The following is a 27,031-nucleotide window of genomic DNA, read 5'->3' as shown; positions in this document are numbered from 1 at the left end:
GGGGAGAGCTGGATGATCAGGAGTGGCCCAGCACCGCCTGGCGGTTTGCAGCTTCATTTGGTTTGCAGGCATCATGGAGCACTCAGTTACCCCAACTCTTCTGTCCTTCCTCTGCCTCCCCTGCCGGCTGTAGCCTCTCTCCCCTGCTGTTCCTGTGGGCGGAGCACCAAGCAGGTGCGGCCCAGGAGGGAGGCCTGGGGAGGGCTGACCAAGCAGGTTCAGGAGGCCGTGTCCCATTCAGCTGCTGGGGCCAGGCCTGCCCTTGGTCCCTTACCTGTGGGCTGGCCATTGTGAAACCAACCCTGCTTCCATGCCACCTGGAAAGACCACCCCACCCCACCCCACCCCACCCCACCCCACCCCACCCCACCCCACCCCCCATTCTGGGGAAGGGTGTGGCTCCCTGCTCACAGAAGGAGAATTCCCACTATGGATGGGTGACAAAAGGCAGCCTCAAGGAGTGCCCTTACTAAACCGGAAGGCATCTGACCTCCTGTCCTTTCTGGGAGGACAGGAGGTCCTGAGTCAGACCCTGAGTCATCCCAGAGAAGATGAGCTGAGTTCATATGACCCATCTCAGAGGTCTGAACCTGCGCAGATAGGTGGGAGCCACCTGAGAGATAAACCCTGGGTGGGTGGGCTCAACAATGGACAAAGGCTGTGGGTCGGCTCCTGTCCACTCTGCCCATCTCAGGCTGTACCTGCCACACCTCCAGGTCAGAGAAGGGGAAGGATGCAGAGGAAAGACTTGCTCCGTGGGTTGCCTGCCATCTCTCAGGTTTCAGAGCACGGCCTGACCTGTCTTTGGAGGCAGCTTTGCCATTCTGGGAAATGCCCCCTTTCCTTTCTTGGTGGTTAACCTTTCTGGGACACTTTAGGGTGGCGGTCTTAAGTCTAAGGTCAGGAAGCTCCAGGGAAGCAAGGGTGAGGGTGTGGCTGGTGGTGATGAGTATAACAAGAGACAGGACGGTAGGGAGGAACTTGAGCAATGTGGGAGAGAGGACTGGTCCTGGTGGGAACCTCAGACAGCCTGGACACCCTGTTACTTAAGATAGGTGTCATATATTGAATTCCTGCACGAGCCATGCATTGAGCTGAGTGCTTGGCATGTATTGTTGTCATTTAATCTCAGTAACCCTTTGGAGGTCATTAGCACCATTAGAATGTCCTTTAAGTAATTTGCCTAAGGTCATGTAGCTGGTAAGTGGCAGAGCTGGAATATGTTCCATCTGTGCAGCTCCAAACCCCTGTCTCCTTTCTCCTTCCCCCTTGTCTGCCATGGAGACTCTCAGCCTTCTGGTCTGTTCTGGAAAGGGTTATTCTCACCTAACTGCCTTCCATGCTTATTGGGAGCGACTGACAACTGTTATACAAATACTGAGGGCTATTGGTATTTTAACGAGAGCCTGGGTAGCAGAACAGCCACCAGCATTTCTGGAGACTTGTGGTTCTCAAAGTGAGGACACAGGCATTGCAGTTTGCAGATGCTATTCGCCTTCATTATCTCCTCTCTTTTTAGCAGACTATAGAAGGCATCAGAATTACCTAGAGGGTTTGTTCAAACACAAATTGCTTGCCCACAACCCACAAGTGCCGAGTCTGTAGGTCTGGGGTGGGACCTAAGAATTTGCATTTTTCATTTCCAGGTGCTGCTCGTGGGCTGTCCTGGGGCTCACACTTTGAGAACCACTGCACTGTAGCACTCCTGTAAGATTAGATGAGCAGGTGTTATTAATGTTTCCATCTTTCAGAGAAAAAAATTGACATGTGGGGAGGTTTGGTGACTTGGGATTAAATGACAGTTAACAAAAAGCAGGAGCAGGGCTTTAAAACAGAATGTGACATCTTATAGCTCAGACCACTGCTTCTCAACAGGTCTATGTAGCACTGAGAGTTCTGCAGTGATGATCCTCCAAATTAAATGAACCACTTCTGGGTCATTTGGGTGACCACCAAGCCTCAAGTGCCTCCTGGCTCTTTGGGGCCTGCAGGCTGTGAAGGCAGTACCCCTAGTGAGGTGGGAGACCTGGGCCTCCCCAGAGGATGTGACAGGAAAAGCCTGCCAGAAGCCAAAGCCCGCGTTCACAGGCATGCAGACACACACCTGTGTCTCTACGCCTGTCTTTATCTAACAGCTTGCAGCAAGAATTGGCCAGCAAGGCACGAACCTTATCTTTAAGTGGAAGAGGCAGAGGTCTCGGATGGCCACAGTTAGAGATGGCTTTCAAGGCTCGCTTCTGGCAGAACTTTGGTTTAATATGAAAGTGATGATCTTGAAGTGGCCAAAAAGCTCTGCAGTTATTAATGCTATTTCCCACCATGTACCCAGTGCACAGGCATCCTCTGCCAATACAGTTTCTATGGCCAAGTGCAGAAGCCAACGCAGACCCACACTAAATCTTCCATTTAATTGGTGTTGGCAATTTAGTTTCAGCAAAACCAGACACTTACCTAAGTACCATAAAGTTTAAGGGGTTTTAATTAAATTTCATATCTAGCTTATATTTAGTTTGGATATAGTCAAGAAACATAGTGAAATAATTTAAATCAGTGATAAGAGGCTTGAGGGATTGTTTTTTTAAACAGAGAGATCTACTTCTTATGTTTAAGAAATTCTGCTCATGAGATAATAATGAGACAATGTAAGTGAAAGCTCTGAACTGTGAAGTGCCATATATATGTTCATCCTTAATTGTTTTTTTCAGTTTCTTCTTTTAAATAGCATACTTAAAAATTGAGGTATAGTTGATTTACAGTATTCTGTGTCGGGTGTATGACAGTGATTCGCAATTTTTAAAGGTTATACTCCATTTAAAGGTTATACTCCATTTGGAGAAGGAAATGGCAACCCACTCCAGTACTCTGCCTGGAGAATCCCATGGATGGAGGAGCCTGGTAGGCTGCAGACCATGGGGTTGCAAAGAGTCGGACATGACTGAGCGACTTCACTTCACTCACTTCATACTTTATCACTGGAGAAGGAAATGGCAACCCACTCCAGTATTCTTTCCTGGAGAATCCCATGGACAGAGGGCCTGGCTGGCCATGGTCCATGGGGTCGCAGAGAGTCGGACATGACTGAAGTGACTAAGCACGCATACTCCATTTACACTTATAAAAAATTGGCTGTATTCCCTGTGCTGTACAATATATACTTGTAGCTTGTTTTATACATAGTAGTTTGCACTTCTTAACTGCATACCCCTATCTCTCTCCTCCCACTTCTCTCCCCACTGGTAACCACCAGTTTGTTTTCTATATCTGTGAGTCTGTTTCTTTGTTATAGTCACTAGTTTGTTTTATTTTCTTTTATTCCACATACAAGTAATATCATACAGTATTTATCTTTCTCTGACTTATTTCACTAAGTGTAATAGCCTCCAAGTTCATGCATGTTGTTGCAAATGGCAGCATTTCATTCTTTTTTATGGCTGAGTAGTATTCTGTTGTGTGTTCACATCTTCTTGATCCTTTCATATGTTGATGGACACTAAAGTTGTTTACATATTTTCAGTTCAGTCACTCAGTTGTGTCTGACTCTCTGCGACCCCATGGACTGCAGCATGCCAGGCCTCTCTGTCCATCACCAGCTCCTGGAGTTTACTCACACTCATGTCCATTGAATTGGTGATGCCATCCAACCATCTCATCCTCTGTCGTCCCCTTTTCTTCTCACCTTCAATCTTTCCCAGTATCAGGGTCTTTTCAAATAAGTCAGTTCCTCACATCAGGTGGCCAAAGTATTGGAGTTTCAGCTTCAGCATCAGTCCTTCCAATGAACACTCAGGACTGATCTCCTTTAGGATGGACTGATTGGATCTCCTTGCAGTCCAAGGGACTCTCAAGAGTCTTCTCCAGCACCACAGTTCAAAAGCATAATTCTCCTGTGCTCAGCTTTCTTTATAGTCCAACTCTCACATCCATACATGACTACTGGAAAAACTATAGCCTGGATTAGATGGACCTTTGTTGGCAAAGTAATGTCTCTGCTTTTTAATATGCTATCTAGGTCCATATCTTGGTTATTATAAATAATCCTGCTATGAACATTGGGGTGCATGTAGCTTTCTGAATTAGTACTTTTGTTTCAGATATATATGATCAGAAGTGGAATTTCTGGGTCATAGGTAGGTCTAATTTTAGTTTTTTGAGGAATCTGAATATTGTTTCCCAAAGAGGCTACACCAACATTCCCACCAACAATGTACAATGGTTTTCTTTCTTCTATATCCTTGCCAACATTTGTTATGTGTCCTTTTTGATGACAGTCATTCTAACAAGTCTCAGGTGATATCTCCTTGTGGTTTTGATTTGCACTTCTCTGATGATTAACGATGTTGAACATCTTTCCATGCACCCATTTCTGTCCTTATTTTTCCCCAGCTTTATTGAGATATAATTGACTTACAACATTATGTAAAGTTAAGGTGTACAAGGTAGTGATTTGATACATGCATATATTGCAAAATAAGGTTAGTTAACACATCTACCACCTCACATAGTTACATTATGTGTGTGTGATGAGAACTTTTAGAATATACTCTTATCAACTTTCAAATATACAATACAGTATTGTGAATTATAGTTGCCATGCTGTATAATACATCCCTAGAAGTTACTCATCTTATAACTGAAAGTTTATAAAAACCTTTTTACCATCTTCACCCATTTTCCCACCTCCACACCCTTCCCTTTAGCAACTGCCAATCTGTTCTCTGTTCCTATGAGCTTGGTAATTTTAGATGTCACATATAATGAGAGGGTGCATATATATATAGTCCCTTAGTCTTGTCTAACTCTTTGCGACCCCATTGATTGTAGACTGGTGTAGCCCTCCGGGTTCCTCTGTCCATGGGAATTCTCCAGGCAAAAATACTAGAGTGGGTTGCCACGCCTTCCTCCTGGGAATCCTCCCAACTCAAGGATCAAACCCTGGTCTCCTGGACTGCAGGCAGATTCCTTACCAGTTGAGCTACTAGGGAAGCCCATAGTGTCTGTTTTCCTCCCTCCTTACTGTTCTGTCTGTCCTTTTGCAAAGTACTAGCTGACTGCCCCACCTACTTCTGTAATTCTGCACTTCCCTCTTCCTGCCCCTCCCACCACATTCTTAGAGCAGAACCAGCCACTTGGCTCCAACTAGAAGTGATCAGTTCCATGGAGCCCAATTCCAGGGCTTGCCGAGGGAGGCTAGATTCTATTCTGCTAGACCTGGGTGGGGCCTTGGAGGTCTTCTGGTCCCTCCTATGTGATATGAGGAAGTGAAACCAGAGACACTGGCCCTGAACTTCTCAATACCACAGAGAGAGTCAGTGCCAGGTCCAGGAATGAACTGTCTGGATTCATTTTGAATAAATTCTCTTTTCCCCATTCTTTCTGTTATACACCAGGGTGGAAAAAGGAGCCAACTTTTCTGGAGACTCAGGACCCATTTGGCAGAGAAGCACATAGAAAAGCCAGAGAATGCAGCCTGGAGAGATGGAAGATGCCAGTCAGGTCTCACTAGTGTCTAGGAATGGAAGGTAAGAAGGCAGAGGGAATGGTTTCTAGTGCTTAGAAAGTTGCCCTGAAATGGTTCTATGTTCTCAAGAGCTTCAGAATGAAGGCTAAGGTATTCCTGTTAAAGATATACTGAGAGGGCTCTTTGTCTTGGCAGAATTCTTTTTTTTTTTTTTTCCTTCTATTTTTACCCCTTAAAATGGGAATTTCAAAGACTCACTTGCAGGAAGGGGAGAGGCCTATGAGGAGGATAGTGAGTCACTGCAGAAAACGAAGGCCTTAGGAGGGGGAGGGAGCTGATGCTCTGAAACAGGGAAGAGGAGGCCCTTTTTAGTCACAGCATGCGTCAATCATTGCAGCTTGGCAAATGGCAGTGAACCTAGGAGGACTTTCTTTCATACTGGAATCAGGAACCTAAGCCTTAGGATATTTTCATTTAAGTAAATATTTTGCTCGAAATTTTTAAAAAGTTAAAAGGATTAAAGACTTGGAATACGTCAAATATGTAGAATCAGGCCCAGGCATTACCTTAAGAGAGGAGTGTGTTTAGTTTAGTTTTTTTTTTTTTTTCATTTTTAAATCATTGCCTCAGAAATCAGTATGTGGTATATTTTGCTGCATGAAAATTTGAAATGGCAAAAGTTTTTAGCTGTTTGAACATGAAGATACTTATCAGAAATACAAAACAGTCCAACCCTCCCTTTCCAGATCCTAATATACAGTCAAATGCCCACAGTTCGTCTTTAATCAGATAAAGAGATCCCTGGTGCTTCGTAGGCTGAACTCTTTTCAGGACAACGGTATGTCTTAAATCAAAACCACATCTCAGTTCTGGATATAGGTTCACATTATGAGTGGTGACTTTTAACTTCATTCCAGCTGATTTATGATATAAGCGAGGCATAGAGTTTGGCTCATAGCAGTAATTCATGTTCTGCGATGGAGCTCCAAGTTTCCAGAAATAATCGTGTCGTCTAGGTGGCCAGTCCAGTGAACCTGAGTCACTGTCGCGGGACACATGCTTGAAAATTCAGCCACACCCCCTGGGCTTCAACTCCAGAGGCTGGCCAGAGAGATGTATGTGTGATTCACACCGTCTAATCTGTGACACTCTCCTTCAGTTACGACTTCATTTCCCCCAAATAAGGCTTCAGTGGTTCAAATCTGTGCCACAGTGGCAACTGGGCAGTTCAGGGAAAGAAAGATTGTTTCTAAGTCCTCTTGCACCACCACATGCCTGAGTGAACAGGACGCCTGTATTTCCATGTTCACGTGAGAAATGCTCTCCTCCCTAGAGCCACAGCTCCCTGCCTTCAGACAATTTATACCATTGTAAGAAGGTAGGCTTGTCAGAGTACGTCAATGCTAACAAGACCCACATCTGAGGAAGCAGCATAGGAAATCTCTCCAAGCTCTCCAAACCCTGCCGTTTGTGTGAAAACAGACTAGATGTGTGCACTCATCCAAGTGCCTCATAAAGGGCCACAGAGGAGGGCACGAGCATGAAGAAAACCACTGCCTCAATCACCTCCTCCTCCTCTTCATACCTGTGAGGAGCCTCAGCCGCCAGGCTCACAGGCCTCCTGATGAGGAACTAGCAGAAAGTGGGCCCACTGGCCTCTCCATTAACTTGAATAAAATGTCCCATCTACATATAAGAACTCCTTTGCCCACGTTTAGACCAATATCTCAAATTTCTGATAGGCATGTAGTTAGCCCCTGACTAATTCATATGCACAAACTAATTGGGTAAATGTTGAGATTTGCTAAAAACCTGAGACCTGATACACCCCAGTGGAGGAGAGGGTCAAGAAAGCTAATACTTCTCTCTTGTTCTTAAGAGAAGAAGAAGCCAAGCATTCCTGCAAGGTGGATATAGCAGAGCACCCAGGATATGGGACAGGGTGGGACAGAAATGACAACTAAGTCCATCTCACAGGCCTAATCCAAAGAGTTTCTAGTGGTCGCCTCTAGCACCTTGTTAAAAAGCATTCTGGGTGGCATCCAGGCTCACCAGGAAAGAAGTCGTGATTGTTAAGCCAAGTCTGCTTTGGACATGGGGTAGAGAGGTTGCAGAGTTTGCCATCCTGGGTAGGTACCTACACAATAGCTAAGAATTCTGTTGATCAGTTCATCTAGCAGGTAAGCTAGATCAAATTTAATTTTGCCTCCAATCTCTACAGGTTTTCTCAGCATCCAATACCGACTGGAAGAAGCTCCTGCCAGCCATGTAAGAAGGACAATGTCAGGCTCTAATCAGGGAGAGCCTTGGAGAGCTGAGGAGATTCCCCAATTTCTTCCTGCTCATCATTTTCAGTCCCTGACGTCCATTTCCACAGAGGAATTAGCAGTAAGTTCTCTAAAAGGGGAGCTGATTGCTGATTTGCTTGTTTTAAGGGATGAGGTAGAAGAGAGGAGTTGGGGAGACTTTGCTTTTCCCAAGAGCTGGTCACAGGAGAAGAAAGTGCTCTTTGTTGGTTGTAGCAGCTCTGGACTGGAAAGAAAAGCAGGTCAAACACCTGGGCCTGTGTACTGGGCACTGTGCCATCCTCCTGGGAGGATAGGTGTGGTGGGGGGGGGGGCGGGCACAGGCAGGTGGCATAGACACTGAACAAGTAGGAGTCCCGTTTAAAATGACATGTGTCATCAGTGTAGCACCTGCCTTCTAGCACTGATGGAGGGAGCTACGGTTCGGCTGCTGTGCAGCAGTGCACTGGGTAGATAAAGTGTGACCAGGGAAGCTGGAAGAAGACTCGAGGAGCTGTGGGGACTGCAGACATGTTTATTCTCTCTGGGCAGCAGCAGCAAGGAATCTTCAAAGACTACTGATACACTAAGACAGACAAAAGTGGCCCATTGCCAAGTGGGCATGCAGGCCAAGTGCTACCAAGGTCAGCAATATCACTGTTTACAAAACATAAGAGATCAAGCCCTGAGCCTTTGGAGTGGGAGCACTGACTCAAAGACCCTAGACGACCAGAGAACTAACCCTAGGAAGTATCAAATAGTGAGAACTCACACAAAGTAAACCACCTGAATACAACAATCAGCATCACCCAACTACCAGTAGCACCCTGTGTAGGATGCCTCATCTAAACAACAAACAAAACAAAAATACAATCCAAATCATCAGCAGACAGGATTACCACCTCACTCAGCCTTGCCCATCTGAAGAAAAACAAACAAACAAAAACTCAGCACAAATCTCACCCTATATGAAGCTTACACAAACCACTGGACCAATCTTAGGAGGGGAGAAACCAAAAGGAAGAAATAATTCAACCTTGAAGCCTGGGAAAAGGAGACCTCAAACACAATAAGTTAAAAAAAAAATAATGAAAAGGCAGAGAAATACTACACCAATAAAGGAACAAACTAGAAACACGAAAAAAGAAATAAGTAAACTACCTGAAAAAGAATTCAGAATAATGATAGTAAAGATGATCAAAAACCTTGAAAACAAAATGGGGAAAATGCAAGAATCAATTAACAAAGACCTAGAAGAATTAAAGAATAACCATACAGAGACAAACAATTACTGAAATTAAAAATGCTTTAGAAGGAATCAATAACAGAATATCTGAAGCAGAAGAGCGAATCAGTGAGCTGGAAGATAAAATGGTGGAAATAACTTCTGAAGAGCAGAATAAAGTAAAAATAATGAAAAGAGCTGAAGATAGTCTCAGAGACTTCTGGGACAATATCAAATGCACCAACATTCGAATTATAGGGGTCTCAGAAGAAGAACAGAAAAAGAAAGGGTATGAGAAAATTTTTGAAAAGACTATAGTTAAAAATTTCCCCAACATGGAAAAGGAAATAGGCAACTCCAAGAGGCACAGAGAGTCCCACATGGAATAAACCTAAAGAGAAACATGCTGCAACACATATTAATCAAGCAAACAAAGACTAAACACAAAGAAAGAATATTAAAAGCAGCAAGGGAGAAGCAACAAGTAACATAAAAGGGAAACCCCATACTCTTAACAATTGATCTTTCAGCAGAAACTCTGAAGGCCAGAAGGGAATGGCAAGATATATTTAAAGTACTAAAATGGAAAAAAAATCTACAACCAAGATTATTGTACCCAGCAAGGATCTTTTTCAAAATTGATGGAGAAATAAAAAGCTTTTCAGACAAGCAAAAGTTAAGAGAATTCAGTACCACCAAAGCAGCTTTACAACAAATGTTAAATGTTGGGGGCCAGAGTGAGGTACTCCGCCCATGGCAAAGGTCATGAGGAAGGAGGCTCAACATACGCAAAGGTGGGATCGAGCCTCAGGAGTCCCCCTGGAAATCCTCGAGCATCTACCCCCATTAACCAGAGCCTGCCTACTTTACTACTTTGTGCTCTCACCTACACCTCTGACTTTACGGGAGGCTGTACCCCACCACCTCTTTTGGAAAAGGAGTTAACTTAGAGCTCCAGTTAATAATAATTCCTGGGCATGATAAGAGTGTTTTAACCTACAAACTCCTCTGAAGGTTCTCTGGCCTGCCTGACAGGCTTGTCCGGCCACATGTGATTGCTCACAGCCTCCCAACCGTGAGAGGCACGAGATGCTTTAAACCTTCTAAAAACAGGTTCCTTAGAAAAGTTAGAAAACTATTAGTATAAGTATAATGGGCTGATTAGAAATTGTGTTGGTGAAGGGTTTTTCATTTGTTGAGCCAATGTTTGTTGCTAAGTCTCCATATCCCCTGCCCTTACACACATTAATGAATATATAGAAGAAATAAGTATTAACCTTTGATATTAATCACGTTAGACCTTAGGCTAAGTAAATTCTTTCCTTAACTAAAACCCACTATACCCTCACCCTGTAGGAATGTAACTTTATTTGGGTGGCGTCTGTTTTAAGAATAATCACCCCTGGAGAAATAAGTGTCCTGGTTGACTGACCGTTGTCACAAGGAGAGGGTTGTAAATTGTCAGCAGGCCTCCCCTGGCCAGAAGATGATGTAACACCCCTAAGACCTCTGTATAGATTTGTGTGAAGCACCTGACTTTAATAAAAGTCAGGACTGCTGTCCCCACGTGACTTTTGTATAACATCTCAGTGTATAAAAACAGACTCTGGAAAATAAAGAATTGGGATCAGTTTCTCGAAATACTGGTCTCCCCATGTTGCTCTCTCTCTCACTCTGGTTGAGTCTCCATCTGGAGCGCGGAACCCGCCATGCTTACTAATTATGCCTGGGCTTCTAAGATCCGACTGGGGAGGCCTCAGTGTCTCCTCTCCTTCGGGAGAACGGAAGGATGCCTGTGGCCTACGTAAGTGGTGCAAACTTCTTGTCTTGAAGTTTTATTGGTCTCCCACGTAAACCAAGCTACTCAGCCTCTTTTCTCCACTGAATTTTCCTACTGAGCTATCCTTATTCTATTACTCTTTATATCTTTAATTAATATCTAATTGAAGCTATGGTATCCTGACCCTCGCCGACGCCGTCCCCACTTCGGATATCCTGGATCAGCCGGGGCTGGACCCCAGCAGTTAAAGGGACTTATATAGTCAAGAAATACAAGAGAAGAAAACAGATTTACAAAATCAACCCCAAACAATTAAGAAAATGGCAATAGGAACACATATATCAAAAATTACTTTAAATGTAAATGGATTAAATGCTCCAAGCAAAAGACACAAGATCCATATATGTGCTGTCTAAAAGAAACCCACTTCAGACCTAAAGACACATAGAGACTGAAAGTGAGAGGATGGAAAAATATATTCCATGCAAATGGAAAGCAAAAGAAAGCTGGAGTAGCAATGTTTCATATCAGACAAAATAGACCTTAAAATGAGGAAGATTACAAGAGAAGGAAGGACACTACATAATGATCAAGGGATCAATCCAAGAGGAAGATACAACAATTGTAAATATCTATGCACCCAACATAGGATCACCTCAATACATACGACAAACACTAACAGACAAAAGGAGAAATTGATAGTAACACAATAATAGTAGGAGACTTTAACACCCCACTCACACCAATGGACCAATCATCAAAACTGAAAATTAAGAAGGAAACACAAATCTTACATGATACATTAGATGAGATGGATCTCATTGATATCTTCAGGACATTGCATCCAAAAGCAGAAGAATACACCTTCTTCTCAAGTGCACATGGAACATTCTCCAGGATAGATCACATCTTGGGTCACAAGTCAAACCTCAGTAAATTTAAGAAAATTGAAATCATATCAAGCATCTTCTCTGACCACAATGCTATGAGTCTAGATATCAAGTACAAAAAAAAAAAAAAGATGTAAGAAACACAAACACATGGAGATTAAACAACACGTTTCTAAATAACCAACAGGTTACCGAAGAAGTCAAAAGGGAAATCAAAAAATTTCTGGAAACAAATGACAATGAAAACATGACAACTCAAAACCTATGGGATGTAGCAAAAGCAGTTCTAAGAGGGATGTTTATAGCAATACAGTCCTACCTCAAGAAACAAGAAAAATATCGACTAGATAACCTAACATTATACCTAAAACAACTGGAAAAAGAAGAACAAAAAACCCCAAAAATTAGTAGAAGGAAAGAAATCACAGATCCAAGCAGAAAGAAATGAAAAAGAAATGAAAGAAACAGTAGTAAAGATGAATAAAATTAAAAGCTGGTTCTTTGAAAAGATAAACAAAATGGACAAACCTTTAGCCAGATTCATCAAGAAAAAAAGAGAGAAGAATCAAATCAACAAAATTAGAAGTGAAAAAGGAGAGGTTACAACAGACAATGCAGAAATACAAAGGATTATAAGAGACTATTATGAACAACTATATGGCAATAAAATGGATAATCTGGAAGAAATGGAAAGATTCCTAGAAAAGTTCAATCTTCTAAGACTGAACCAGGAAGAAATAGAAATTATGCACAACCCAATTACAAGCACTGAAATTGAACCTGTGATCAAAAATCTCCCCCAAAACAAAAGCCCAGGACCAGATGGCTTTACAGGAGAATTTTATTTAAACATATTTAGATAAGAGCTAATGCATATTCTTTTAAAACTCTTTCAAAAAATTGAACAGGAAGGGACACTTCCAAACTCATTCTATGAGGCCACCATCACCCTGATACCAAAACCAGACAAAGACAACACAAAAAAAGAAAACTACAGGCCAATATCACTGATGAACATAGATGCAAAAATCCTCAACAAAATTTTAGCAAAAAGAATTCAGCAACATATCAAAAAGCTCATACACCATGATCAAGTTGGGTTTATTTGGCAAAACTAATGCAATTATGTAAAGTTTAAAAATAAAATAAAATTTAAAAAAATAAAATAAAATAAAAAAAAATAAAGAATAAACTAAAATCAGAAATTTACCAACCAAGGCTCTATTTTAAAATAAAATTCCACTTGTGATAGTCTAAAAAAAAAAAGAAATTCAAGGATTCTTCAATATACACAAATCAATCAATGTGATACACCATATTAACAAATTGAAAGATAAAAGACATAAGATAATCTCAATAGATGCAGAAAAAGCCTTTGACAAAATTCAGCACCCATTTATGATTAAAACTTCAAAAAATGGGCAAAGAAGGAACCTACCTCAACATAGTGAAGGCCATATATGATGAGCCTACAGCAAACATTATTCTCAATGGTGAAAACTGAAAGCATTCCCCCTAAGATCAGGAACAAGGCAAGAGTGTGTACTTTCACCACTATTATTCAACATAGTTCTGGAAGTCCTAGCTACAGCAATCAGAGAAGAAAAATAAATAAAAGGAATCCAGATCAGAAAAGAAGAAGTAAAGCTCTCACTGTTTTCAGATGACATTATACTGTACATAGAAAACCCTAAAAATAGTATCAGAAAATTACTAGAGCTAATCAGTGAATTTAGCAAAGTTTCAGGATACAAAATCAATACACAGAAATCACTTGCATTTCTATATACTAACGATGGAAAATCAGAAAGAGAAATTAGGGAATCTATCCCATTCACTATTGCAAAAAGAATTAAATATCTAGGAATAAACTTACCTAAGGAGACAAAAGAACTGTACACAGAAAATTATAAGACACTGATGAAAGAAATAAAAGATGACATAAACAGATGGAGAGATATTCCATGTTCCTGGGAAGAAAGAATCAATATTGTGAAAATGACTATACTACCACATGCAATCTACAGATTTAATGTGATCCCTATCAAATTACCAATGGCATTTTTCACAGAACTAGAACAAACAATTTCACAATTCATATGGAAACACAAAAGACCCCAAATAGCCAAAGCAGTCTTGAGAAAGAAGAATGGAGCTGTAGGAATCAACCTTCCCGACTTCAGATTATACTACAAAGCTTCAGTCATCAAGACAGTATGGTACTGGCACAAAAAGAGAAATATAGACCAATGGAACAAGATAGAAGCCCAGAAATAAACCCATGCACCTATGGGTACCTTATTTTTTACAAAAGAGGCAAGAATATACAATGTTGCAAAGACAGCCTATTCAATAAATGGTGCTGGGAAAACTGGACAGTTACATGTAAAAGAATGAAATTAGAACACTTTCTAACACCATCAGTTCAGCTCAATTCAGTCGCTCAGTTGTGTCCAACTCTTTGCCATCCCATGAACCGCAGCACTCCAGGCCTCCCTGTCCAACACCACTCCCAGAGTTTACTCAAACTCATGTCCATTGAGTTGGTGATGCCATCCAACCATCTCATGCTCTGTCATCCCCTTCTCCTCCTGTCCTCAATCTTTCCCAGCATCAGGGTCTTTGCAGATGAGTCAGCTCTTCACATCAGGTGGCCAAAGTACTGGAGTTCTAGCTTCAACATCAGTCCTTCCAATGAACACCCAGGACTGATCTCCTTTAGGATGAATGGGTTGGATCTCCTTGCAATCCAAGGGACTCTCAAGAGTCTTCTCCAACACCACAGTTCAAAAGCATCAGTTCTTCGGTGCTCAGCTTTCTTTAGAGTCCAACTCTCACATCCATACATGACTACTGGAAAAACCATAGTCTTGACTAGACAGACCTTTGTTGACAAAGTAATGTCTCTGCTTTTTAATATGCTGTCTAGGTTGGTCATAACTTTCCTTCCAAGGAGTAAGCATCTTTTAATTTCATGGCTGAAATCACCATCTGCAGTGATTTTGGAGCCCCCCCAAAATAAAGTCTTCCACTGTTTCCCCATCTATTTGCCATGAAGTGATGGACCAGATGCCATGATCTTTGTTTTCAGAATGTTGAGCTTTAAGCCAACTTTTTCACTCTCCTCTTTCACTTTCATCAAGAGGCTCTTTAGTTCTTCTTCACTTTCTGCCATAAGGGTGGTGTCAACTGTATATCTGAGGTTATTGATATTTCTCCTGGCAAACTTGATTCCAGCCTGTACTTCTTCTATCCCAGCATTTCTCATGATGTACTCTGCATATAAGTTAAATAAGCAGGGTGATAATATACAGCCTCGACGTACTTCTTTTCCTATTTGGAACCAGTCTGTTGTTCCATGTCCAGTTCTAGCTGTTGCTTCCTGACCTGCATACAGATTTCTCAAGAGGCAGGTCAGGTGGTCTGGTATTCCCATCTCTTTCAGAATTTTCCACAGTTTGTTGTGATCCACACAGTCAAAGGCTTTGGCGTAGTCAATAAAGCAGGAATAGATGTTTTTCTGGAACTCTCTTGCTTTGTTGATGATCCAGCAGATTTTGGCAGTTTGATCTCTGGTTCCTCTGCCTTTTCTAAAACCAGCTTGAACATCTGGAAGTTCATGGTTCACGTATTGCTGAAGCGTGGCTTGGAGAATTTTGAGCATTATGTTACTAGTGTATGAGATGAGTGCAATTGTGCGGTAGTTTGAGCATTCTTTGGCATTGCCTTTCTTTGGGATTGGAATGAAAACTGCCCTTTTCCAGTCCTGTGGCCACTGCTGAGTTTTCCAAATTTGCTGGCATATTGAGTGCAGCACTTTCACAGCATCATCTTTCAGGATTTGAAATAGCTCCACTGGAATTCCATCACCTCCACTAGCTTTGTTCATAGTGATGCTTTCTAAGGCCCCCTTGACTTCACATTCCAGGATGTCTGGCTCTAGGTGAGTGATCACACCATCATGATTATCTGGGTCGTGAAGATCTTTTTTGTACAGTTCTTCTGTGTATTCTTGCCACCTCTTCTTAATATCTTCTGCTTCTGTAAGGTCCCTACCATTTCTGTCCTTTATTGAGCCCATCTTTGCATGAAATGTTCCTTTGATATCTCTGATTTTCTTGAGGTGATCTCTAGTCTTTCCCATTCTATTGTTTTCCTCTATTTCTTTGCATTGATTGCTGAGGAAGGTTTTCTTATCTCTCCTTGCTATTCTTTGGAACTCTGCATTCAAATGGGTATATCTTTCCTTTTCTCCTTTGCTTTTCGCTTCTCTTCTTTTCACAGCTATTTGTAAGGCCTCCCCAGACAGCCATTTTGCTTTTTTGCATTTCTTTTCCATGGGGATGGTCTTGATCCCTGTCTCCTGTACAATGTCACGAACCTCCGTCCATAGTTCATCAGGCACTCTGTCTATCAGATCTAGTCCCTTAAATCTATTTCTCACTTCCACTGTATAATCATAAGGAATTTGATTTAGGTCATACCTGAATGGTCTAATGGTTTCCCCCATTTTGTTCAATTTAAGTCTGAATTTTGCAATAAGGAGTTCATGACCTGAGCCACAGTCCACTCCTGGTCTTGTTTTTGCTAACTGTATAGAGCTTCTCCATTTTTGGCTGCAAAGAATATAATCAATCTGATTTTGGTGTTGACCATCTGGTGATGTCCACAAAGATAACTCAAAGTAGATTAAAGACCAAAATGTAAGACCAGAAACTATAAAACTCTTAGAGGAAAACACAAGCAGAACACTTGATGACATAAATCAAAGCAAGATCCTCTATGACCCACCTCCTAGAGTAATGCAAATAAAAACAAAAGTAAATAAGTCAGATCTGATTAAACTTAAAAGCTTTTGCACAGCAAAGCAAATATAAGCAAGATGAAAAGACAACCCTCCGAATGGGAGAAAATAATAGCAAATGAAGCAACTGACAAAGGATACATTTCCAAAATATATAAGCAGCTTACACAACTCAATGCCAGAAAAACAACCCAATGAAAAAGTGGGAAAAAGATGTAAACAGACATTTCTCCAAAGAAGACCTACAGATGGCTAACACTATGAAAAGATGTTCAACATCGCTCATTATTAGACAAATGCAAATAAAAACTACAATGAGATATCAACTCACACCAGTCAGAATCAATTCAGTTCAGTTCAGTCACTCAGTCGTGTCCGACTCTTTGCGACCCCATGAATTGCAGCATGCCAGGCCTCCCCGTCCATCACCAACTCCCGGAGTCCACTCAAACTCACGTCCATCAAGTCGGTGATGCCATCCAGCCATCTCATCCTCTGTTGTCCCCTTCTCCTCCTGCCCACAATCCTTCCCAGCATCAGAGTCTTTTCCAATGAGTCAACTCTTCACATGAGGTGGCCAAAGTACTGGAGTTTCAGCTTTAGCATCATTCCTTCCAAAGAACACCCAGGACTGATCTCCTTCGGAATGGACTGGTTGGATCTCCTTGCAGTCCAAGGGACTCTCAAGAGTCTTCTCCAATACCACAGTTCAAAAGCATCAATTTTTCGACGCTCAGCTTACTCAGCCATAAAAAGGAACATGTTTGAGTCAGTTCTGATGAGGGGGATGAACCTAGAACCTATTTATACAGAGTGAAGTAAGTCAGAAAGAGAAAGATAAATATCATATTCTAATGCACATATACAGAATCTAGAAAAATGGTACTGAAGAATTTATTTACAGGGCAGCAATGGAGAAACAGACCTAGAGAATAGACTTATGGACGTGGGGAGAGGGGAGGAGAGGGTGAGATGTATGGAGAGAGTAACATGGAAACTTACATTCAGTTCAGTTCAGTTGCTCAGTCGTGTCCGATTACCATATGTAAAATTGATAGCTGAGGGGAATTTGCTCTGTGGCTCAGGAAACTCAAACAGGGGCTCTGTATCAACCTAGAGGGGTGGGATGGGAAGGGAGATGGGAGGGAGGTTCAGGCGGGAGGGGATATGTATATACCTATGGCTGATTCATGTTGAAGTTTGGCAGAAAACAATGAAATTCTGTAAAGCAACTATCCGTCAATAAAAAAATAAATTAAAAACAAAAAAAATGACATGTTTAAAACTACACTGAGTGATTTCTGACTCTTCCTCTTATAAAATGATGATTAAAGGAAAATATATTGATAATTTGACTATATAAGTGGAAATAAAAGGCACTGACCTACAGTTTAGGTAAAGAGGACATCCATGGAGATATAAAAATGTTAGCTTCACAGTCAAAGACTTGGCCTTTCCTTCTGTAGAAATAGAAGCTATTTTTACTTCTAAATTTATAAATCTACAAAATTATAGAAATGGACTACAGCAAGCTGACAGGTTTCTTCTGGTTTAATTTTTATTTGTGAAGGCTGAACTGATCTCTAATTTCTATGTCACAAAAAGATTTCTATCCCTAGTAAACTTGCTTCTTTCACTATTTTACACTCATTCCTAAAGCACTGGGTCAGTACCCAATTAAGTCTTTTAAGGAAAGTCAGTATAAATTCTTTTTCATGGCCCAAATATTCTTTGAAAAATGAAGAAAAACAAAATATGCTAATTTTTCCTTGGAAAATTAGCTGAGGCTATTTTATGAATTGAAAGTCTTAAAATTAAATCACTTCACTTGAAAGAAGCCAGAGAACATATTCGTTCTCAGTGCTTCCTGCCTCTTGCCTGGTTGGTGGACATTTCCAGAGAATTGCGTGCCAAAATTCTACACGTCTGGTCTTTAAACCTGTTTTCCAAGCCTGCCCTCCAGTTGTTTGTGAAGAAACATGCCTTTCATGGTAAATGGAAACATATCCAGTGTCAAGTTCCATGCTCTTAACTCTAAAATTAGAAAGTCTTGATGTGGGAGGAGGGCAGTGAATGTAGGAATGACGGTAGTTACTCAGAAAGAAACGCAAATTAGATGGGACTGTACAGATTTTGTAATATGTGTTTTCTTTCATTTTTCTCATGAAACCAGGGATTTTTATAAGAGGAGCAAAGCAGGGGGTGGGGTGCAGGGTATGAGTCCAAGGAGAGGGTGAGAAGAGAGCCATGGTCTTGGTTTAGAGTTTGTAACAAAACAGGAAGCTCCACCTCTGACCCAGCCCCAATTCCTTTCACCCCATAAATAGCCTCAGTTCCCCTCTGTTTTCTTCATTTTTACTTCTCTTTTTAAAATAATTTAAAAAAATGTTTATTGGAGTATAGTTGATTGAAAATGTTGTGTTAGTTTCGGGTATACAGCAAAGTGATTCAGTTATACATAGGTCCATTCTTTTTCAAATGCTTTTCCTATTTGGGTTATTACAGCATTGAGCAGCATCCTCTGTGCTGTCTGCAGTACATCCTTGTTGGTTATATATTTTAAATATAGCGTGTACATGTTACTCCCAAACTCCCAATCTCTCCCCACCCCTGACCCTTCCTCACTAGTGACCAAGAGTTCCATTCTCAAAGACTGAGTCTGTTTCTGTTTTGTAAATAAGTTCAATTGTATCATTTTTTTAGATGCTATATATAAGTGATATGGTATATTTGTCTTTCTTTGATTTATTTCACTCACTATGATAATCTCCAGGTCCATCCATGTTGCTACAAATGGCATTATTTCATTCTTTTTAATGGCTGTGTAATGTTCCATTGTATATATGTACCACACCTTTTTTTTTTTTCTCCATTCATCTGTTGATGGACATTTAGGACATTGTTTCCATGTCTTGGCTATTGTAAATAGTGGTGCTGTGAGCATAGGGGTGCAGGTATCTTTTTGAATATTGATTTTCTCTGGATATATGCCCAGTAGTGGGATTGTTGGATCATATGATAAATACATTTTTAGTTTCAGGGAATCTCCATACTGTTCTCTATAGCGGCTGCACCAATTTATATTCCCACCAACAGTGTAAGAAGGTTCCCCTTTCTGCGCACCCTCTCCAGCATTTATTATTTGTAGACTTTTTAAATGAGGGACATTCTGACTGGTGTGAGGTGATAACTCATTGTGGTTTTGATTTGCATTTCTCTAATAATTAGCGATGTTGAGCATCTTGTATGTGTTGCTTGGCCATCTGTATCTTCATTTTCACTTTTAAAAGCGAAGAGGAAAGGGCATGGGTGATAAAGGGTAAGTAGATACATTGTGTCTGTGGATGTGTGTGCACACATTTAACTTTTAGAAAGTTCTGAAAACCTGCAGTTCTATCTCCAGACTTTCCCTGCAAATCAACCTCCTCCTATCTTCTTCTTTCAGTGTATTTGTCCTGACCCTTCTGTGTTTCTGAGCTAAACTATGGTGGTGTGTGTCCTACCTTCTGTGTTTCTGAGTGTCTGGCTGCCAGAGATGCAGAGATGGGATGAGAGAGAAGAAGGAGTATGTGTCTAGGCACATTCTCCTGCTGGGGCAAAGACATGGTTTTCTTTCTTTTGGCTCTACCAGACGAGGAGGAAGTAAGTAGATGAGCTCCTTGCCCTGGGTCCAGTTAATATGAGCAGTTTTGCCCTGCCAATCAAAGCAAAGTTTTGCCAGACTCATTCTACGCCTGTTCATTTGTTTTACTTCTACCTTTGTTTAGGTCTTAGGTCATTTTACCTAAATGTTAGCTCTTCCCTTCACATATACCATGGTCATTTAGCCTCTGGACTGCAGGGACTGGGCTTTATTTATCTAAGTCTGTCTTCAGGGCTTGATATAGTGTCTGGTACATCAGGAGAGTTCAACAAACATTTGCCCAGGCCAGTGCTCTTTAGCACACAGTCACTGATGTCCACCATGTACAAGACCCATACCCAGGACTGTGAGTGAAGGGGGGTTGGGGGTGGGGTCACAAGTGAGTCGGGCACCTGCACCTTGCAAGATCGCAGTCAGGTGGGGAGGAAAGACACCTGTGGGGGTGAGGGGGGCAGACACTTCCGGGCTCCTGAGCCTCTAAATCTGACCACTGCTTGGCACATAGTAACATGTGCTTGTTGGTTAACTTTGCATGCTTTGAATCCAGGAAATGCTCGTTTCTGAGTGGTGGTTCAGGTTCCGAGCCTCCATATGTCTTTAAAAAAAAAAAAAAAAAATTTATTTGAATTGGAGCCTAACCTCCATACTTGTAAAGTCAGCCTTGACAGCCTAGCAGCCACCGCTTGTGAGGCCCATCTCTCTCCAGTCTTCAAGGGGCCTTGACTTTGTTCCTTCCCCATTTCCCACAGCCCACTGCTTGAGATGTGGAGGGCTTCTCATGAGCAACCTGGTGCGATTTCCAACAGTTAATGTTTGTAGTAAAATAGCCAGAATGTATCTCAAGTAGAACATGGGCTTCATTCTGGAAAACTCCATCAGTACTGTTGGTCTATGGAGCAGAGGGCTCTGAGGACAAGATTTGCAGCCTGGCCCCCAAGGAAAAGTGTGAGAGGAGTGGGGTGAAGGGGAGAAGGACACATTTATTCTCACTAAATGAAAGGTTGACAAGGCCAGCAGGGTTTCATTGGTTGCTAGCTGGGGACAGTGGTGATGGTCAGAGATGGACAGGAGGCTGCGGTCTGGTGTTGAGCCACGGGAGGAGCAGGGAAATCATGGAGAGTCTGCTGCTTTGTTTTAAACAATTGAGATGATGTTGCCAAAGGGAGAAAGTTAGAAATCTGAACCTCATGGCTGAAGTTATTGGACAGTTGTCCACTCATTTGACATTAAAATGTGTAAATAAACACCCTTAGGTAGTGCAGAAATGCAGTACCACAAGGAGGTCCCAGAGGAGGGAACCAGTGCCCGCAAGTCTTCTGGATTCCTGTCCAGGGCTAGGTGCACTGGAGGCCTCCTTTGTGCCTGTGTCTTGACTGGAGATGCGTGGGGTAGGGGGTTCTGCGGAGAGGATGGCAGCGAGCCTCTCTTCCAGCCTGGCTCTGACACCTGGCTTCAGAACAGTGAGACCCTTTGAGAAACTAGACAAAGCCATGGACATATCTTCCTACTCACCACACACATCATGTAGAGCATAGCAATAGATGCAGTTTCACATGCCTCCCAGGTCCCCTGAGTTTCATAATTTCTTTGCTCCCTTAACCTCCAGAATCAACTCTGAGCCCTTAGCACAGTGCTCAAACCTCCCAAGGCACAGCCCAACCTCCCCCTTAGCCCCAGGTCCCACTCTGCATGTTGGTACCAGGCCCAGAGGAGCTGGAGGTTCCCTAAGGTGCCAGGCACATCCAGGCTCCAGGCCTGTGTTCCCCGGCGATCTTTCCGCCTGCTTCTCTTTCCCTGCTAAATCTCAATTCATCTCTCAAGGTTCCTTTTGCACTGATGCTGCTTGAATGAAGGCTTCTCCCCTCCTTTCAGATGGAATTAATTGCTCTCCTGTTAGCATTTGCAAAGTGCTTAGACTTTGTTACATGTATTAGATAATGCTGGCTATTATTGCACCTCTTATAATAACCCAAGAACAGAAGTGGGAATACCACATGATACTGTCTACACCGAAGGATTATAAACTACTTGAGGGCAGTTGTGTATGTCACTCTACCCAGTATCCTCCTTATTAGGTTTCAGTGTAATGTCCAATTTTGAGGTTTGAGTGGCTTAGAAATGCTGGAAAGAGTATAAAATAATGCAAAGAAGCTCCACTGCCTTGAAATGAACACAGATATGGGCAGGGATGGGGCTGCAGATGCCCAGGATCCTGCAAAGACAAAAGAAGGGCTTGGCTGAGTGTACCTGGCAGGTCCCACTCAGCAGAGGCTCAAACCCTGACACCTTGTTCAGGGCTAAAAAGCAAAGGGAAAAGCTCAGAGAATGCAAGATGGCATGAAATGGGCTTTAAAAAAATGATTATAACATACATTTTTTTTTTTTTGCATATGGCATCTAGCAAAAAGTTTTTTGGCAAAAAGCTACTGTCAATCATATTTTATGTGAAACTCCAACCCTCCCAGCATTTTTGACTCTTAGAGTCCCCTCTCTTTCTCTCAAACCAAAGAAGAGTTCTTTGCTCTTCACCAAACAACTTAGGCCTTGTTCTCATTTTTCACTTGGGATGTTTAAAATGCTCTCAGGAAACAGTCCTACCATTCAGAAATTCCAAATATATCCGTGAGCCTTTATTATTCTTCAAGGTTACAGGAATTTTCCTTGGAAACTATTTGAATTTGCGTAGAATTTTTGCCTTTCATGTCTCTTCTTGCTTTTAAAATGAGTTTCAGTAAATAGAAGTCTCTGAACTGATATTTACTTTTTTTTTGTTTTTTATTTTGCCACATTTAGCCTGCCTAAATATGCTTTGTCATTAAAAAACAAAAAGTAATTTCAGGCTCTCCCCCTAAATTTCCTTTTAAAAATTAACTGGGCAAGGTATCACAGCGTGCCATTTGTTACCTTAAAAGCATTAAGCTGGTATTGACATTAAAAGAAGAAGCCAACTTAACATAAAAAAGACATCTTTTGGCATCTTTTTTAACAATCTGAACAAAACCTCGAAAGCAATTCCACCTTCTGGTCCCAACTTTGTAAATCAGACCCCTGAGGATGCCAAATTTCAGGAACTCTTTTTATGCCGAGACAACCCTCCGAAGAGAATGAAATACATTGGGTGTTACCAGTGGAAAGGAAAGCTTGCACATCTGAGGCACTGAGGAGAGGATGCTGCCTGCCTCACTTCTCACCCAACATTTTGGAGCGGAAAATGACAGCCTTGGCACGGCAGCCTCTCGCATACGGCAAGTGTGTTGGCTGCAGAGGCACTTCCGGATCCCAGCAATCTGTCCCCGTCCAGGCCCAGCACAAGCTGTGGAGCCCAATCTGGAGCTGGATTCTGCAACAGGCTCCTGCGTCACCAATGGGACCTGGGCAGAGGGACTGTGTATGGCTCTTCCTGGGAATGAGAGCGCTGCCTGGCCCAGTGGGCTCTGCTAGGGCAGAGTTGAAGGAACCTCTAAAGTAGATATAAAAACTGAGAAACATCTCTTGTAACACTGCCCTGAAACTATTTAAAAGGGGCACCTGAGGGGTCCTGAAATGCTCTGTAAGCTCTTGTACAGTTGGGTTTGATCAGGTCGGGTGGGAAGCTCACAGATATGGGATCACGTGATCTGAGGTCATCATACTTCCCCCTCTAGTAGGGGTGCATCATCAGGAATGGCATTTAACCTCTCTGGACCAGAGAATGACGTCTTCTTCTCTCTAGGCTGCTGTGAAAAGCGAGTTGATGGCCTGTAAAATGCCACTAAACAGGCGGTGACATCATGGCTATCCAGGGCTCTGGACTAAGAGTCGTACCCTGAGAAGGCACCCTGACCTCCAGGCAACTAGCTTTTGACTCATGTTTATTTTTCGATGCTCGTCACTCTGCCCTGTGCTCACCTGTCCTCCTGCTGCACTGCGGACCTTTGGCCGAGCCCTTCCCCCACACCCTACCTATGCCTCTGCCACTCCCTCTGGAGGATGTGTCTTCTCCCTAACTCCACCTGTCTCCAGGAGACTGATTTCCCCACAGGGCAAATCAGTCTCATTTACTGAACCAGCATCTTTTGAGGCTCTACTCTGTACTCGAAGGAAGAATCATGATTAATGAGAAACTCCAGCCCTAGAAGAAGAGAGAGACCAGTGATCAGCCAGTTCTGGGCAATGCAATTAAGTTACAAGAGAAAAATGGGGATGATGCCCTGGAGACTACTGTGAGCCCTGCACTTAAAGATCAGGGTTAGAATGGATCTTCTTGTCAACATCGTTTCACAGGCACCTCGACAAAAGAACCTGTGCTGTGCTCATCTAGGGAGAGATGGCAAAAGCAGGGACCGTTCAGCCTTCCAGCACAGGGTTGGTCCCCGCAACACCCAGAGACCTGGGACAGAGGGGTTCCCACACTTCTCAGTAAGTTCTCAGGCCTACTGTGTTGGGGAGTGTCCTGAGCAGCCTGGAGTGGAGACGTCCTGTACTAAACAGAGGGTGATGTCACCCAGGCACTTTGCTGACGTGCCTGCTGAGAGTCATTTCTTATTGGGGCCAAAGTAACACTTAGCAATCATAGTGTTTGATAAGATGGTGATGAGTGATCAAGCCACAGTACACTGGAGAGAAATCAGGAATGCAAGAAGTCAACCTTCCCTGACTCACCAACAGGGTGACTTTTCCCAGCCACACCCTGAAGCTGGGGAAGAGGTCTCAACGGATCCCCTACCTATAGCTGAGACGTCATCTGGAGGCAGATAAGCTGAACAGGGCGCTGGACAGGTGGACATAGTGCCAGCTAAATAATACAGAAATGACTTCACTCATTCATTCATTCATTCACTCGTCTGTAACTAGTTGATCAAGTGGGCTGGACTTGGTGGGATATAACCAGGAAATGGCTTCTTTTTCTCTTATCACTGCCCTTCCAAATTGCTGTCAAACCTTCTTTCATTGGGCAATATCTCAGGCAGATCTCAGAACTATTCAGTCCCTTTCAAGTTATTAATAAACTGTCCTCATGTTAAAGTATTAAAAAGCCCAGTCCGGTATACATTTTACAACTGTTTCCTGCCAAATTCAAAGCTATTTCATCTTCCCTCAGCTCAGGATTGACCCAAGCTCAAAAAGATTGCACAGTCTTTGATTATTGTGTTGTCTTTTGACTTTCACTATCTGCTTCTGACTCTCCAAGGTAGAGGAAGAGTAGGGAGAAAAGGGGAAGAAGCAAAAATGTCTTTTTACTTGGTGGGGTCTGCTGTAACACAGCCACTGATGTCCTCTGAATATGGAAGTTTTTGGGTACTGGTTCCTTCTCTTGTAAGACACTTTCATGGGCTCCTTGGACCTGCCCCATTCCCACCCACCCTCTCTGGCTGACTCTTAGGACCCCCCTTCAGATCCAAACCAATGGGATACCCCATATGGCCATCTAATGCCAGGTTCACCTCCCTGTGGCAGTCAAGGCCCTTGGCCAGTCCTATTAAGAGGACTCAAGCCCAGCTACCATTCTCAGGATCCACATGGTCCACAGAGGAATTCTCACGTATTGTCTCTAGACCCTGCAGTTCAGCAAGCATCCACCAAGAAGTGAGATTTTATCTCTGTTTTTGGCAGACTTCCCTACTCTCTGAATGGGCCTCTTAGAGCCAACTTCACCTGGATGGGGGAAGCATTCCCTCCCCTCCTCTGATGAGAGGAAAAGGAAAATAAATGCACAATACTTCTTATTAGAACTCCCCTGTAGTCCATCTAAAATCATATCTGTATACCTCTATCGTCTATCTCTTGTTTTGGCCAACTCCTAACAAGGCTTACATGGAAGCTGCATCTCTCTTTGGGCCACTTGTTACCCAGCTCTGCTTTGAGCCTCAGCAAAAGTTCTCAACAGAAAAATTCCAATTTAACCTTCTGTTATTCACTACTAATTCATTCATCCACAATATTTATTCAGTAAACACCCAGGAGAACCACGTGCCCAGGATTATGTGCATGTGTACTCAGTAAGGAGCAAAACTGGCCCAGCCCTGACCCACTTCTGGGTGATCTGGGCGGATCCACCATTACTGGCCTCTAAAACCTTTCCAGAACACCTAAATTTGATTAATCCAACATCCTATCGACTGGAACTCTGTTATTCAGAGCTCGCACACGATAGCTACAAAGACAGCTGTAACTTCATGTCATCACTGATAACTTAATCATCAGAATTATTTTAGTGTTGAGTGTATTTTGCTGATATCTGATTCTTTAGCAAGTACAAACTTAGTTGTGTTTCTATTTTAATACTAAATAGACATATGCTCTAAAATACAGTTCCCTATAATCAGAATATTTGCTAAATTATAACTTCCCATTATTTGACCAGACTGAGTTCAGAACATTTTCCTGTTTGTTTATAGAATACTTCATAGTTCTATAACGTGTGCATACATGTACATATGTATATAAATTTTTTCCAGTTTTTTTTTTTGGGGGGGGGTACATGTGTATTTTCTTTTATTAGATTGAATTTTCCTGGTATTTTCCCTTTGATCCAAAAAATAAAAGTGTCCACTTTCCTGGCTTCAATGGATATCTCATTGAAATATTTAACTTGATTTTTTAATGCAAAATTATGTGTTTTTAAAACCCTTCTCCTGTTCTTGGCACTACTAATTGAAAACATTCAACTTAGAATGTCTGCCTTGTTCTTGAAGTTGGATTCTATGTGTTTTGATTTTGTGGGAATTTTTTTTTTTCATCTCATTAAACCTCAACGGAGATGAAAAGTTTTGATCTTGTGTAGGGAAAAACACTAGCAAATCTTTAGTGTTGCCAACTACTACATTTCAAAAAGTCTTGCATTCTAACCCCAGTTCCCTGATGTAATATACATAAATCTCATTAACCTTATAAATATGATTTTTCAGGAGCAAAGAACTTCTCCCTTCTTCCTTTATTATGCATAATTTGCATAATAGCACCTAGT

General features: G+C 42.2%; 1 protein-coding gene across 2 annotated transcripts in view; it reads left to right on the top strand.

The window, feature by feature from the left end:
• The first annotated feature begins 430 nt into the window (after positions 1-430).
• The window catches only part of ARMC2 (armadillo repeat containing 2), a 242,905-nt gene continuing 216,304 nt past the window's right edge, over positions 431-27,031 (top strand). Inside the window, exons 1-3 of one of the 2 annotated variants that reach the window (XM_059889700.1) lie at positions 431-582; positions 5,388-5,519; positions 7,680-7,846. The gene's annotated coding sequence lies outside the window, so the exon portion shown is untranslated. Of the gene's footprint in view, positions 717-5,387; positions 5,520-7,679; positions 7,847-27,031 lie in introns of both variants that reach the window. The other variant, XM_059889698.1, reaches the window with a different exon arrangement.

This window comes from Bos taurus, chromosome 9 (genome assembly GCF_002263795.3).
Source record: "Bos taurus isolate L1 Dominette 01449 registration number 42190680 breed Hereford chromosome 9, ARS-UCD2.0, whole genome shotgun sequence".
Lineage (NCBI taxonomy): Eukaryota > Metazoa > Chordata > Mammalia > Artiodactyla > Bovidae > Bos > Bos taurus.
Note: the sequence above shows the minus strand (reverse complement) of the source record. Positions and strands in the feature narration are given on the sequence as shown.